The sequence below is a fragment of the Nicotiana sylvestris genome, chromosome 9, assembly GCF_000393655.2.
Source record: "Nicotiana sylvestris chromosome 9, ASM39365v2, whole genome shotgun sequence".
NCBI lineage: Eukaryota > Viridiplantae > Streptophyta > Magnoliopsida > Solanales > Solanaceae > Nicotiana > Nicotiana sylvestris.
Genome location: NC_091065.1, coordinates 133,099,483 through 133,115,220, shown reverse-complemented (window position 1 = coordinate 133,115,220; position 15,738 = coordinate 133,099,483).

Genomic DNA, 15,738 nt, shown 5'->3' with positions numbered 1-15,738 from the left:
CACATCCTCAAATGGCAAGATAGCATAATAGGAGCATTGAAATACATATGGCACATATATTCTTCCAATACGAGCACATTTGGAATAGCAATTTCTACATCAATCAGTCTTGGAGCTTACACCAATTGCATGGACACCAAGGGGGTTTAATTTCTAAGAAAATGGGGTTTTATCCATACATACCTCAGTTGAGTTTTCCTTAAATTCTTATATTAATTTCGGAACTCTTAGCAACTTCAATCTATTTTAGGAATGTCCCAAGTTGATTCAAGAATTAGAAGGATGATCAAGACTCTATCTCATTTGAGCACATTATCAAGCACTAGGTGTGCATTATGTTTTTAAGCCCTTTTTGTGAAAGATTCTATCATCCCACACCCATACTTTACCATTTTTAGCTTACATTCTCCCTATATTCTTTAACCACATATTCATGCAAAACAAACAACCCTCAAGCCCATGAACCATCTTGCTAATTACTCATTTTAGCAGGAACTTTCGAAATTATAAGCTGGGGCATAGGTTCTTACCTTTAAGGTGAAGACTTAGTGAACTTTAGTTGTCAATATTCAAGGTCTCAAGCAAGAATTGAGGAGAAATTAGTTGAGGATCACTCTCTCACTCTAGGACTTCTTTTCTCACTCTAATGCATCAGAAATATGCTCAAAATGAGCCTTAGCATATGTTTTAACGACATGGAATCAAGTTTAAAAATTAGAAATATGGAGCCCCGACATGTATCTGCTATCGCATATAATGGTTATATGGTCTGCGAAATGACCGCAAAAAATGTCCCTTAGGGACTTGAATTTTTGGACCCGGTCTGCAACCAATATGCGGTTCGTAGACCTGTTATGCGGTTTCATAGTACGTCGCAGAACCTCCCTTCACAAAAGTCCAAGGACGGTTATGCGACCAAAGTGTGGCCCGCGAAACCGTTATGCGGTCGCATAATTGGCCGCAAAACTAACCTCCAAAATTGGCCAAAGAGACTGCCTCACTTTGAGGCCAAAATGCGGTCCGTAGAGTGATTATGCGGCCGCATAATGGGCGGCAAAAATGCACACTTCTGCAAAACATTTTCCTTTAACCCTGAAGTGTACTGTTCAATCCGAAAAGTCCTATTATAACACATAAATCTAACTTGGCACCACGAAAATCCAAGTTTTAGGTAAATTCTTACGAGGCCTTACATCGAACTAGCCAAAAGCTTTGGAGTGGAGGTGATCGATGCTAAGTGTGACTCCCTCCTCGTTGTAAACCAAGTTAATGGGACATTCGAGGTTAGAGAAGAACGAATGCAAAGGTACTTGGATAAGTTGCAGTTAGCATTACATCGGTTCAAGGAGTGGACTTTGCAACACGTACCTCGGGATCAAAACAGCAAGGTATATGCCCTTGCAAACTTAGGGTCGTCGGTCAAGGACAACGAGCTCAACTCGGGGCCAGTGAACTCATGAGATCGGTAGTGGAAGAAGGTCACGCCGAGATAAACTCAAAAAGCTTGACTTAGGATTGGAGAAACAAATATGTAGAGTATCTAAACACTGGGAAACTGCCCTCGGATCCAAAAGAATCGAGGGTCTTGCGCACAAAGGCAGCCCGATTTAGCTTGGCCGAAGACAATCCGATTCAGAAGAACATTTGATGGCCCACTAGAGATATGTCTAGGACCAGGAGATATCGAGTACATTCTAAGGGAAGTTCACGAGGGTACTTGTGGAAATTATTCAGGCACCGAATCATTGGTTCGAAAGATGATCAGAGCCGGCTACTACTGGATCGACATAGAAAAGGACGCGAAGGAGTTCGTACAAAAATGTGATGAATGACAAAGACATAATCCAATGATTCACCAACCGGTGGAGCTGCTGCATTCGGTTTTGTCACCATGACCGTTCATGAAGTGGATTATGGACATCGTTGGCTCCCTTCCATGGGCACCCGGTAAGGCTCAATTTATATTATTTATGACTAACTATTTTTCTAAGTGGGTGGAAGCTCAAACATATGAAAAGGTTAGGGAGAAGGAATTCATCAATTTCTTTTGGGACCACATCATATGCCGGTTTGGCATCCCGGTTGAGATCGTGGGACCACATCGTATGCCGGTTCGGCATGCCGGCTGAGATCGTGTGCAACAACGGAAAATAATTCATCGGCAACAAAGTGATCAAGTTTCTTGAAGACCATAAGATCAAAAGGATCCTATCAATACTTATCACCCTAGCAAGAATGACCAAGCAGAATCGACCAACAAAACTATACTCCAAAACCTTAAAAAGAGGTTAACTGATGCCAAAGGAAAATGGAAAAATATCCTGCCCGAAATCTTATGTGTCCTTTTGCCGGACCTGCTCCTTGAGCTCTAACTCGAGGTGGCTCATATCCATCCTGGCGCGGTGAATGCTTTCATGATAAAACACCGAGGCCTGAGGCATAAAAGAAGAAAAATTGTTAAAATCCGCTAAGGCAAAATGAACTCTTTAAAGATGTGAGGGGAAGAAAGTACACCCTATTTAGTGACGGATGTGTCTTTGTTAAAGAGTCTTGGCCCATCTACCCCATTCATCTTCATTTGGTCCTCTTTGGTTACCAAGGAACAGAGATAACTGGACACATCGACTGTCCCGGATAGCATCCTAGTATCTCTTGGTACTGTGAACATGACCGTCTTCTTTTGCTCTGGGTCCACATTCGGAGAGGGGAACTACTTCTCGAGCTTTGGGCTCGAGCTTGGCCCACCTGACCTCAGCAATGCATCCCTTTTCGGGATCTCCATATGGCCAAAGCTGGAGTAGTCCTCCAGCATGCCGACATCTAAACCTTCGAAAAATGAATTGAGGGCCTCGTCCATGGCCCGAGATGCCTCGGTCAATTTTTCTATGACGGCTCGAGCCTCATCTAAAAAAGACTCCATATGAGATGGTGACTCCGGACGTCAATGATGTCGGCATTTCTCGAGACGGCCTCTTTCGAAACTGGAGAAGCTTCTTGAGAAGCAGTGGCTACATGTTCCTCCTAGGGCTCCCGAGTTGAGGAGGATTCATCCTTACGATCACCCTCTTCTGGGGCTGCCAGCTCTTGTGCGCCGTTGATCGGCTCGCGACCAACGAACTCTATGTCATCATCCTTGGGGAAGCCCCTAAGCCGATAGAGAGCTTCAGGGTCCAGGGCACTAGCATGGGTACTTTTATTGGTACTCCTTCTGACCCTGACTACGATCTCTTCTTCTTGGCCTCGATGGGAGCGTCCCATGAGTCAAGGGACATTTTCTTCTTCTTTATTTTCTCCTCCTTATTTGCAGCAGTTTCAGTAGTAGGCTGCAGTGAAATGGAGGGTTTTTCAGACGGAGACGAGGCCACAGACTCGGTAATTTCCCGAAGTTTGGTGGTCTTGGTCAAGCCTGAAGGAAAAGAATTATTCAATATAATAAGATAAATGGGTAATTCAACCAGGAGAAGGGGGAGACTTACCATGAGAACGAGCCTCCCATTTTCCTTTGGAAAGCTTGCGCCACTCGCGCTCGGAATATGTAAGTTGTTTGCAGATGCCCTCAATCCACTCCCTAAAATGAGGGACACACCGGGCGACAGCTACATATAAAAAAAATGAGTAATGAGAAAGAGGAGTAAATCCAAAGGAGTATTTTGACAATTTAAGAGGAGGTGGACTTACCTTTTGAGTTCCACTTCTCGGGGAACGGCGGGAACTCAGAGAGAATGAGATCTTTGGTCTTTATCCGAACAAACCTCCCATGCCAGCCTCGGTCCATATCCTCATCTATACACGAGAAGGGAGCCTTCTTTGCCCGTCGGGCGAGCTTGATTAACCCCCCTCGGAAGATTCACAGGCTGTAAACTCAGAGCAGGTGGTCAACAGTGAACCAACTCTCTTCTATGTTGTTGATGAAGTGACGAAGAAGGGTCACAACCCTCCAAAAAGATGGGTGGATCTGCCTGAGGCATATTTCATACCTCTTAAAATAATCGAGGATCATCATGTCCACCTAGCCGAACGTGAAGAGGCACGTGTAAACACTTAGGTACCATTCCGCGTGCGTCGTGATAACCTCCTCAGGACTAGGAACGACTATGTTTTTGCCTTCCCATTTGCAGTCCTCCCAGATCATTTGGAGCATCTCCTCGGTGATGGAGCAGAAGTACCTCCATGCCTCCTCACCGCGCTCTAAGGGTGGCAAGTGGGCCGGTCCAGGACCGGGACAAGCCCGGGATTGCGAGCCAAATGGGCCAGGATCGGTAGGACCGATATTCGTAGGCCTGGTCTAGTCTTTTGGGCCGGTTCAATAGTTGGGACCATTTGGGACCAGGATCGGACCGGTCCCTGGGGCAAACAGTCCCAACAATAAAATTTCAAAAAAAAATCTAACCGTTGTAAAATTTGAAAAAACAACCGTTGGGCTATCACAAAATAGTTGTTGGTTAAATAGCCATTTACCCCCCCCCCTTCTCCCCCAACTTTGGTTTAACCCCAAAATTTTTTATAATTACACTTTTTCCCTATTTTCAACTATAAATGCCCCCGCATTCTTTTAGTTTTCTTACAAAATCATCAATCTATCACAATTTGTCTCTAATTTTCTTCTATAATTGATACTATTGCTTATTTTATTGTTACAATTTGTAAAAAAAATTGTAAAGTTGGTGAATTGAAGTTTTCAATGCTAATCAATTTTCAATAGGTTGTTTAGAAATTTGATAAACTCATTCCAACTCTTAGGTTTTAATACTATAGTTTTATTTATTTTCTATTACTTGATTAATTAAGATGGCTTCCTTTAAAAAATTGGTAAAAATAAGGGAAAATCCAAGAGTGACGAATCTAGTGGTCATTTTGTTCCTCCTCCACTGCCCCCGACCCCCGAACCAAACCCCATATCTGTCCTACACCTGCTATTCTTGATAGCTATAATAGTTTATTACAATTTACTGAGAGTCAATTTTGCCATAATATTGCAGCTGGTGAAGAGGGAGAGCTTGGAAAAATCAGTACTTTTCAGAGATTGGATCCGTTTGGAAAGAAGAAATTTTGTACTTGCTAATCACAACCAGAGGAAGACGAAACTTACGAAGAAATGCTAGTTGAACTTGCGGAGGATGCTGCTTCGCCCGAAAGCGGCGATGACCAAGCTACTTTTCCACCACCACCAACGGAAATTTCTTGGCGGGAAAGTTCTTGAATAGCCTTTGACACTTGAAAGGATGCACGTCTTCTCGCATTATTGATCGGAACATGAGTTGCTCTGTGATTCAGCAAATATTTCTGCCAGTTTTCGAGGTAATCATGACCACGATTTTGCCATCTATAACTTCTCCACTACTCTTCATTTTAACTCTTTAATTTTACAACTCCCTATTCTTCTCCAACTTACATTAGAATCCTCCTTGAGAACTTGAGTTTTATCACTAAAAATTTTCTTCAGATATTTCTTATCATCATGACTTCTTATATTGCTATCTCTAGAAATGCTGGACTTCTCTTCGGTGGAGGTCCAAACAAGAATAGAACCAAAGAGGTTGATGCCAATTCTGAACCTCCAGCTGTAAACATTATCATACCACTTCACCTTAGCACGACATTTGATCTTCAAGAACAAAAACCACCTTCAAATTCTAAAAGTGGCAGGTTTTGGCATGTTCATAAATACCCTTCTTCCATTCATCCTTCTAGCATCCCTGTTGTAAAGGAGGAATCTAATTTGGGCAACGTCAAAATCCTCACCCTCGATGCGTTAGAGCGAGTTACCTACTCCAAGTCGGGGTTCATGTATGTTTACACATACTCCTTCACGTTGGGTCCTTTTACCTTGGGAGCAGGTGAAGGAATTGACCCAATAATCTTATAGTTTTTCCACTAGTACCAAGTCTGCTTGGAATAAATAGGTCCATCTATATGGCGTACGGTGTCCTACCTTAACCAATTGTGCTCTGATATGGGGGAAACCCTAACTCTCGCACATATGTTGAATATTTACTCCCTAAAGATCTTCCGTGGGGTTATGCTAAACCTTAGCAAGTGCGGTCATCATGCCCTTCTTACCAGCGTTGATGAAGATAACAAGCGTGGAAGGATAGAACGGTTCATTGTCATTGCTACCAGGGACATCATCCCGGTCATAGCTCCAGCTTTCCTCGAAATATGGTTTTTTCCGTAAGTCTTCAGGTACCTGATTCCTATCCATGTAAAAATGAAACCTCTTTCTTTGCTAACATTTTATTTCCTTCGTTCCAACTGCTCACTGGAACCACCACGGGTTCAAGATCTGGAACGATGGGTACAAAAAATTCTGGATATCATAACACCATAATGCTGACGGTGGAAAAAGATGGCTCTCAAATATGGAGAGAAATCCAAGAATCACAGTAAGCAAAAATTACTCTTTCTTTCAATCTTAATCGTACAAAACAACTTAGGAACAATTTATTAACTGTCTTTTTGCCCCACATAGGACTCCCGAAGGGTTAAGTTATGTGCCCTAACGTCGAGGATCTCGATGACCTAGAGGAAGCCGGACGAATACTGTACAATGCCCTTAACTGGAGTAGGGCTTGTGGATCTATTCGAGCCTCAGTGAGGGTGCCTCCTCCCGAAGTCTCCAGTTCAAAATTAAGAAACCAATGAGGAAGTGTACCTCTTCAGCTGAGACTCAGGAGAAGAGAGTGAAAGAAACATCAACCGGACCGACCATAGTGGTCCTTGATGATGAAGACGGGGCTGATAATAGAGAGGCCCCTTCAAAGAAGGACAAAATCTGTCACGCCCCGAACCTGGGCCTGGACGTAATACGGCACCCGGTGCCTTACTACATGTGACCGAGAGAACCAACTAGCTGACTAAATCAACATGTGATATCATAACATACTGAATGTGGAAGATAAACTAACGCATGCCGATATATTGAAAGTCTGAATGATATAAATCAAAGTGTGAAAACACTAATACAATTCTAAAACATATTTGTAGTCAATATTGCGTAATATGAAAAGCGTGTGACTCTGTCTAACTGTTACTCTAGTCTATGAAGCCTTTAATAAAGTACTAAAAATACTAACTATCTGAAAATATTGAAGACCGTAAGGTAATGATAATGCCCCAAAAGAATTGGAGCTCACAAAATGGCTGGTACGAGAATCCTAGCGCTCTAAATCATCAACCTATAAATCATTACCTGCATCGTGTGATGTAGGCCTCGGGCAAAAGGGACGTCAGTACATTTGAATTGCACTGATATATAAAGCAACTGAAAGAAAGAACTATAAATGCTGAAACTAATTCTGAGCTGATAACTGAGAATTGATAATTAATAACTTAAACGAGAATTGTTAAAACTGAAACTGAAATGATAAATGATAGATGATAACAGATAACTAATAACTGAATTGAACAACCTGTTTATCTGAATAATTAAACTGCGGCCTTAGGCCCAATATATATGTGTGCACAAACTGCGGCCTCAGGTCCAAGTATACATATACATAACTGTGGCCTGAGGCCCAAAAATGCATAAAGCATAAACTGCAGCCTCAGGGCCAAATACAGGTGTTCAACATTTAGGGATTTAAAATCAGGAACTGAGAATCATACTGCAATACATGATACTGAAATACTGAATCACACTGAGTTACATGATACTGGAATATTATATCACACTGAGTTGCATAATACTGGAATACTGAATAGGACTAGACTGAGACATGTATTTCTAAACTGATTATGAACATTGAAACTTCAATTGTTTATGACATATTGAGCAATCTATACTAATACTCGGGGGAATCAAACCCAAGTCTATATTGAATATGCATTGAGCTCACAACGTTCAGAATGAAAGTCATGAACGAGTTATGAAGCTAGAGAAGTTCTACAACTATTCAAGGAAATAGGCTTAACTATATTTCTGAGGCAATTAATAACATTGTAGAAGAACGTAGTGCCGCGAGAATCATTAACATTCCTAGACATAGAGAGTTAGCCTAACATACCTTTATGTTAGCCCTTTTAAGCGTATCACAATATTCGTCGTCTCTTACAACGATAATCTATGTCAATATATATCAAAAGGAACCAATATTAGCACTAATGCTCATGTTTTAGTCACTTAGGCATTTTATCAAACACCTTATGGGCGTAAAGCCTCATAGCCCTTAGTAATTGGTATTTTCTTCACCAAGTTCTTATTCTACTACTTCTAGGTGATTCTACAATCCAAAATCGGTGTAACTAACACCATTTCTCATCACCCAAATGTTGACAACAATCATAAGTCAACAACCCAAAACCCTACCATATTTCATATGGTTCTCTTTATAAAACCCATTTACTACTCTCCCAAAACTCATCAATTCATAGTTATAAATGATTAGGGAGTAGCAACATTACCCTTTGACGTTTAATCCTCCTGAATTCGAGTTCTAGGGTTTCCTTTCTCAACAATTGTATCTCAATCGAATATCTAATGATTTGAAGGATTTACACATGTTAATAAGGTGTCGGACAGTTGAATTCAACTTAGAATCATAATTAGAACTTACCTTGGATGATTGAGGGACCTTGGGGGAGTTGGGTTCTTGAGAGCTCCCCTTTTAAAGTAAGTTTTCATGTTTGGGGTGTGCGGGATGAGTTAGGGCTTATAAATAGAGAACACATCCGAAAATTAAGGAGGAAGTAAAAATAGCTCGGATAAACAACGTCGGTGCAAGACACCATCAGGGGCGCCAAAATAGTTGTGCAAGGCGTCATTAGAGGTGACAAAACTATAGTGTCTTGCACTGTTTGGGGCGATGAGGTCGATGTCCTAGATAGTACCTTGCAGTGTCTGGGCGCTGAGGTTACAGTGCCTTGCATTGTCAGGGGCGTTGATGTTAATGCCATGGACAGTGCCTTGCATTGCTTGGGGCACTAAGGTTATAGTGCCCTGCATTGTCAAGGTTGTTGATGTTAATTCCCTGGATAGTGTCTTGCATTGTCTATGGTCGTGAGTTGTTTTATGGCCTTGTGTTGTCTAGCTATAAGACGTACCTCCCATAAGTCGATTCTATCGAATTTTATGCACCTCACTCTCGGTCTTGATTTTAAAACAATTGTTTCCACCCATACTCATTATGATAGGACTCACATGTTTAAAAGGTCACATTAATACTCATTTAATGCATCCACAACTAATCTGGATTTACAGGGTGTTACATTATCTCCCTTTTGGGATCATTCATCCTCAAATGACTATCTTGATTGTAACTATGGCTTCCTCTATATCATAAATGGGACTGATGGAAACATGTGAACACATGCATACTAAACTGAATGGATACATGATTACTGGTATGATGAGATACTAAACTGAATAGCTACTAAACTGACTCAACACTGAGCTGACTAGATACTGAAAGATATGTAGATTATAAAATAATTTCTGAATGAGAAGGATAGCTACCTTCGACATTTCTCCAAAACACTTTCCAGCTAATAGATCACAACGCTAGCTTCACAGGGCGTCATAATACTCTTAACATGAAACATATACACGAATCCATGACTATTATGGATACGTGAATTCTGGACTGACGTGGATATATGAATACTGAACTGGCACGAATATTTGAGTACTGAACTGGTATGAATATTTGATACTAAACTGAAATCAATATCTGAGTACTAAGCTGGCATGAATATCTGAGTACTAGACTGACATGAGTATCTGAGTGCTGAACTAGCGTGAGTATCTGAGTACTAAGCTGGCATGAATATCTGAGTACTGGACTAACATAAATGTTTTAACATGAGATCTGAATGCTGGAAACTTGAATGTTATAACATGACAGGTGAAATACTGGGTGTACAACCACCAATTCTGGTGGAAACTCTAACTCGTAAGCTACTTGCCCGATCCTTCATAGGATCCTATATGGACCGATGTATCAAGGACTGAGTTTTCCTTTCTTCCCAAATCTTAACCTTTTAGAAACACGCAATCATCAACTTGAAACTCTAGGTCTCTATGTTGCATGCTCGAATAGGACTTTTGGCGACTCCGAGCTATCATCAAATTCCCTTGAATCAACTTGACTTTCCCTATAGACTGATTGATCAAATTTGGTCCCAACAATTCTGCTTTGCCAACTTCGAACCAACCAATTGGCAACCTACACCTTCACCCATACAAATCATGCTTTAGAATGAGTGAGATAATCCTATTATAAGGTCCATATTTATGATCTCCACTAAAGGATATGTGTATCCGGAGATAAACACTTGGTTTTCTGCTGCTCGACTTTCACTTGCTGACAATTCAAATACTTGGCCACAAATTTTGTGACGTTCTTTTTCATGTCGTTCCACCAATAAATCTCCTTGAGATCATAATACACCTTTGGGGAACCTCGATAGATATAATACTTGGAATTTTGGGCTTCTAACATGATCCTCCTTCTCTAAGTCCACTTATGTCTAGACGCACAATCAGGCTTGGTACCTTAAAGTACCATCTTCTCCCCTTTATTCAAAAGTCATTGTCTTATGCCTCTGAATCCCCTTTTTCAGCTACACAAAGTAGGGATCATCAAACCGTTTCCCCTTCACTTCAGCTGCTAAAGAGGAACAGGCCCTATTATGGACAAAAACTCCACCACTTTTGAAGTCCGAAAGTCGAACTCTTAGCTTGACTAAACGGTGAACTTCTTTCACCAGAGTTCTCTTATCTACCTCAATCATGAGCTATACTTCCCATACTTGATTATCTTCTTAAGAACTTCCTAAAAACACTTATAGTATTATTGCGAGTTAAGAGTTTGACCAGTACATCAAAGATTAGAGTCTCGTGCAACGGCACTACCCCCTAACACATAATTGGGTATGATTTATAGATTTTCTGTGATCACTTTATCATCCAATAACCAAGTTTGGTGATCATTCTACTCACTTTGTTTTTCTTACACACACTAGGCACATTCCTTGTGGTAATTATATAATTTTTCCCTCATTACCGAACTAATTTTCTTTTTCATATCCCATACTAACTATTCGGGTTTCAAATCTCTAACTGGACTTATTGACAATTTTCACATCACCCCTTAGACCAAAGGTCCTATACTTGTGGATCCTTCTCTTTTGTTGGGATCCAAATAACTTTCTTTATCTTCTGCAATTCTTTGCACTCTACGTCAATGATGACTCATTTTCCAACTTACTCCTGAGCAATCTTTCTTACTACGAAAAATCGAATTACTTACATAGACGGAAAGCTAATGTATTCACAACTATCATACACAATCGAAATGATTTAACTCTGCTCACACTGTCAATCTTGGGAAAACCCCTTTTTGATAAATCCTAAAGGCTAATCTTCTGTAGTCGACTCACTTACTACCTAGCTAATTTTTTTTCTTCCACTTTCACTGTACTTTCGAGTTTAACTTAAACTCTTTGGGTTCTAACACATGTTCGGTATTTCAAACTATCATCCACTCACTAGAGTTAAGCTGGCTAAGTGAATCAAATTGTACCTTTACTAGCTCTGCTGAAATTGCTAATTCACTGTATCAACTCAAAACTTACTTACTATTCTCTTACTAACCACCTGCTAGAATCATGTTTTCTTGTTTTACTTTGGATAACTAAAGTAAAGCATAAGGTTATTTCTAACTTTCCTTACCATCCAACCCTATTTTGCGGTTACATGCTATCCTTCCTTTGTACTATGTACATGGATCATACTTAGGGAAATTTCATCTGTATTAAACAAAATTGGAATATCTAACCCCCAAAATTTCTATACACTTCAAAATCATATCAAACTATAAACATCCGGATGAAACACTTAGTCACATAACCTAAGGGAGAACTGTCATATCTTTCATATCACAATAATAGCTACTTCTTATAGTAATTTACTAACGTGGTACGTTCCAGTTCTAATATGAATAAATCTAAACAACTTAAAATCTTTCTCTGAAATTCAATATCGGTTTCTATATCTCATTTTCGCACACCATATCTTCTTAGTCATATACATGAATCATACGAAAGACACATCTTTGGTAATAGCAAAAGTTTTTGACTTCTATTTATTTTATCCTTAGGCTCTTTTTTGTCCAAAACTATAATGGCCCATTCTATGCTAGTTGAGGTCAAATTCTTAACTTGTTGCACCGTAGGGTACATATGAACTATTATCATCTAACCTGTGGCTCCATTTTCAAGAATAAAAATGAAATTGTTCTGTGAGGTAAAACACATATGGATACACTACCATAAACAAACATGTCCTTCAGAGTATACTATTATATGATAAATCACTTTCTGCACCACCCGAAGAGTCTCGAGTCTTAATCTAGACCTAAAACATAAGATTTCACTATAATCACTGTTACTTACATTTTCTTTTAGCACCCATAGGTTTCACCATACACTCACAAGTCACCAGAATTTGGATACACTAAAATTAAAGATCTGGTAACTGAATACTGGCATACTGAATAACCATAAACCTGCTAATTGAAATACTGCATAACTGGTAACTGAGGTAAACTGATAACCATCAAACAGGATAACTCCTTTTTCACTTTCTGATATGGTGATGCTCTAATTTGTACTACTATCCATTGCATCTAACTTTCAACATCCTCCTAAGTCTCATTTTTACCAACCTGTACTCCATAATTATACGCCAATGGGAAATTATCCTCTCTATTACCTTGAGTATTCCTACCCATTGATTGGGAATTCGAAATGTCCGTAATTTGATAAGAAGAGAAGATTACCTATTTCTCTAAGCTTCATGGCACGATCTAGAGTAGAAAGAAATGAGAGAATTCTGAATATCTTGGTAGTTAACCATTTATATGCATGGCCGGCAGACATATATAAAGGAAACTCCACTGGACACGACTTCATAGACTCCCTAGGACACTTGAACCTAGTGATTTGATACCAAGATTTGTCACGCCCGAAAATAGGCCTGGACATAATACAGCACCCGATGCCTGACTACATGTGACCGAGCGAACCAACTGGCTGACTGAATCAACATGTGATATCATAACATACTAAATACGGAAGATAAACTAACACATACTGATATATTGAAAGTATGAATGATATAAATCAAAGTGTGAAAACACTAATACAAGTCTGAAACATATCTGTAGTCAACATTGCTTAACATGAAAAGCTTGTGACTCTGTCTAACTATTACTCTAGTCTATGAAGCCTCTAATGATGTACAAAAAAACTAACTATTTGAAAATACTAAAGATTGTAAGGTAATGATAATTCCCCAAATGAATTGGGGCTCACCAAATAGCTGGTACGATGTAACATGTATTTTGGCATATCTTGATTAGTTTCTTTTTCTTCTCAATGGTGGTATTAGCACCTTGTTGTGCTCATTCCATAGGAGGGAGGAAGACTAAGAAAGATATTGGCATATTTTTTTAATGCTATAATAAAATTACAAGGCATTGCTTTGAATATCTCTTTACCATATTTTCGTCTTTAAATTTGAATTAAAATTTTTAGGTCACAATTCTATAATAAAATTTACAAGGCATTGCCTTAGATATTTTTTTAACATTTTTTTGTCTCTAATTTCTATTTAATTTCAAAAGAAATAGTCGTTGGGCCCACTTAGCCTGCGGGCCCGGACCGTTTAGCCCAGGACCATGAGTTTGCGGGCCCGAACCATTTAGCCTGGGACCATGAGTTCGTGGGTTTGGTTCCGGGACGATTCCTACAAAAAGACCGTTTGGACCGTTTAATTTGGGACCGGTCCGGGACCGGGACCCTTTGGACCGGCCCACTTGGCCCGTTTAGGGACTGGACCGGCCCACTTGTCATCGTTACCGCGGTCCCTTTGTTTGGAGAATTTTTTGACCTTAAAGTCGTTATCTATGGAACAGCCTCCGGGGATAAATTCTGTAAGAGGAGGTTCCGGGGCTGCTATCGGAAGGGTTGCCTCGGTGCCTGCGGCCGAGGTAGATATTGAAGGAGCAGTATTTTGAGGCACCGATTTTGAGGTTTTAGCCATCTTGACCTGGGAATATTGAATGTTGACATGAAGATTTGAAGATCTGGTATGAAGATTTGAAGATAAAATATGAAGGTTTGAAGACTAAAGATGAAGGTATGAATATATTGAGAACAAATTATGAAGATATGAGAGATTGATGAACAAATAGAAAATTTAAGGGTAACTCAAGAAGATTCGAAATCGGAAAGTAAAAAAGTAAAAAAGGGAAACCGGAGCTTTTCTAGGAAAGAAATAATAAATGCATGACGCTTCGCATTTGGTAATTACCAGGGATGGACAACCGGCGGCTGATACGTGCCCGAAGTCAGAGCGACATGACTGATGAGACGTTTTAGCTCGCCAACTTGCTTATGACGTACGAAGGAAGGAATCGGTGTTAATTAGTCTCTTCCCGTCGTTTCTATAAATCTACTCTCCGAAAAGTGAGGGGACTAGCTGTGAACGGTTGGAATCGGTGATAAAGTTACCTCCCATGTCCCGATGAAGAAACAAGAGACGATGTGGTTAATCGCAGGCCCGGGTAAAGCCAAGGGTCCCTCAAATCAGAGCCCAGAGCCCAGGGGGACAAATGACGCACCAAGATTCGGACATGGCCAAGCATGAAGGGAATCGAGCTCGAGCAAAATAAAGAATCGAGGCTAAAGAGAAGACGGTTAGAGAGGACGAACGAGGGGACGTAATGTCCTCCATCAGTCGGATATTACGGCACGAGTCTCGCCCAATGTCAACTACGGATCATGATTTACTAGAAGAGAAGGATTTTTACCATATTTAGATTTGTACTATGATTGAAACTCTCCTACTATATAAAGCAATAAAGTTTATTTTTTAGCTACTGTTCAAAGTGTTCTTCAGCTACTCATTTCTTTATTTGCAATCGACCCCATCTCGGGGGCTCGATCGAAACCAGTTTCAGTGTTCAACTTAAAGCCAGGTTTCATTGCTCCATCACATTTGGTTTGACCGTTTTGTTTTTGTACAATTTAATTACTTGTTCTTAGATCATTCGTATTAAATTAATTCACATATCCTTTAAACCGCTTACACATTTAATTGTTACTCATTTTAAGGGTAAACAAACTTTAATAGTTTTCAACTATTGTATCTTACGCCAATTGAATCAATCATACATACTTAGCGGCAAACTCAACAATTTGAAGCAATGTCTATGAGCAATTGAAAAGGTTCAAATATACCCCTAAATGATTAAAACGGTAAGCATACATCAACGTGGTTTCCATCGTTAGTGCGAGGGGCATATTTCTACCTTTTTAATTATTCAAGGGTATATTTGAATCATAAGATAATGATGGCAGCTTCTATGAGCCAATAACTTGAGGAATATCATATACAAACCAAATGCAATAGGTTAGGGGCATTTTTAATACTTTACTACTAGTACAATCTGAACTACTCCACGTCTAAAGAGATACATATGGTTATTCTGCACCTTCTGGGTTGTACATCTTATTCTACTGCCAAAATCCAACACATATTTCGAACTCTAGTTTACCAGTTAGTGTCAATTTAATATTAAAGAAACAGAAATTCAAGTAGAACATTTTCTTTCAGGATGAAGAGAATATATAACCTTAGGCCAAACCCAATAGGAAAATTGAAAGCATAACCAATAAGCTGTAATATAGACTTACGATCATAATGAAAAGGGTAAAAACATTTCACGGTGATACAGA